Source organism: Prenolepis imparis, unplaced genomic scaffold, assembly GCF_030444845.1.
Source record: "Prenolepis imparis isolate NDT839.2.m4 unplaced genomic scaffold, iyPreImpa1.0 SCAF_3, whole genome shotgun sequence".
Classification (NCBI taxonomy): Eukaryota; Metazoa; Arthropoda; class Insecta; order Hymenoptera; family Formicidae; genus Prenolepis; species Prenolepis imparis.
The window spans coordinates 4,563,648-4,565,281 of record NW_028141161.1 but is presented as its reverse complement, the minus strand read 5'-3'; positions in this window follow the sequence as shown (position 1 = coordinate 4,565,281).

Here is a 1,634-nt window from a genome sequence, read left to right as displayed (position 1 = left end):
CATGCAGAAGCAAAAGAATAGGGAGGTGTAGAGAAGTATGTATAGTGGGGGGACAATGGTAAAAAGGAAATATCCATGACGTTGAGAGAGAGGAGCGTGAGGAGGGTGACGAAAGTTGTGGGAAATTGAGGAAATCAACCTGAAGGTTGATATGAGGTGGTTTGTTACTGATAGTGTTGTGGATGATATTTTTGCATTAATTAGAGGGATATTTTGGACAGCTGCAAGCTCTCGAATTTGTTTCTGTCAGCTAATGTTATGTCTATATTAATAAGATCTTGGGATCAACGACGTTAATAGCTCTTTAACGTTTGTTTTTCTTCACTTATATTTTTTAAACGGATTCAGCAAAACTGTTTCTTTTAATTTGCAAGGGGGGGGGGGTTAACCCCAAACCCCCCCTCGCCCCAGGATCCGCCAGTGATTATAATTATAGAGATGGACAAAACGATTTATCTCAGTGAATCAGTTTGTGTTATTTTGCGCGCTTTTGATCACGTTTGATATTATAGTCGAATCATAATGCGACACGCGATATTCGGCGCGACGGTACTTGCGTACAAGCCCCAAAATAAGATATATATAGGTTTGCGCACGCACCGACGTTCTTCTTCTTCCTCTGCTCCGACTTGGATAAGAGTATTGGTTCGCGAGTAAAACTTTATTGTACAAGACTTTATATATTAAAGTGTATTAAAACTAACAATAAGAGACATTTTCTTCAATTGAAATTCTTAACAACGATCCACGAATTTCCTCAACAGTTCGCTTTCTTAAGTAAACTGATCCTTTTGTACACAGTTCATCGGTTCTTTATAAAAAATCTTAGTCTGCTTACACATACATTTTATTTGCTTTACTCTCTCCGTATAGAAGCTATTAAATCGACTATTTAGTTAATAAAAATAATAATTATTTTAATTTATAATTTATTCTTATACAAAAAATCTGCTTTTATATTGACTTATTCAAGCTTAGGCTACACAAATCATAAATGTTATGTATCTTCCATGTATATCTCATATCCCATTCACCCATATGTTTCTCGTGTCTCTTACTGTTTCTCATATTATAGATTCGGTCATGTTAAAATCAACTGCAAAAGATCTCCTCGTTGTGTTTGGTGTGGAGATAAGAATCATGCAGAGTGCCCCCCGACTGAATCCAAATGCATAAATTGTAAGGAGAGCAGTACCTTATTTTGCCAACTTACGTAACTGCCCCAAACTGGCTCTTCAAAAAGAAATCCGGATGATAGTAGCTTACAGGAATATAACCTTGACAGACGCGAGAAACATAGTAAAGGAGTTATCTCATTTCTCATTACTTTTTGCTTTTTCCGACTAATTTTCTTCTTTTGTGAGTAATCTTAAAAATAAATTGACATCACTCATCATCATAGAGGTTCAACGGGTATTTTTTATGCTTAGGCGGTGGCAGATCTTTTCTCCCCACTCTCTCCTGAGTATATGCTATACATATAGCCTTCTTTCTCATCTTCCTCATTTTCTTCTTTGGAAGGTATATTGATCCTTAGGATTATATATACATAAAGCCTGAGGAAAGCGTACAGAGACTTTCCTCAGGAGTCTCATTTTCGCAAAACAATAATAAAGATTCGTCTGATGAATCTT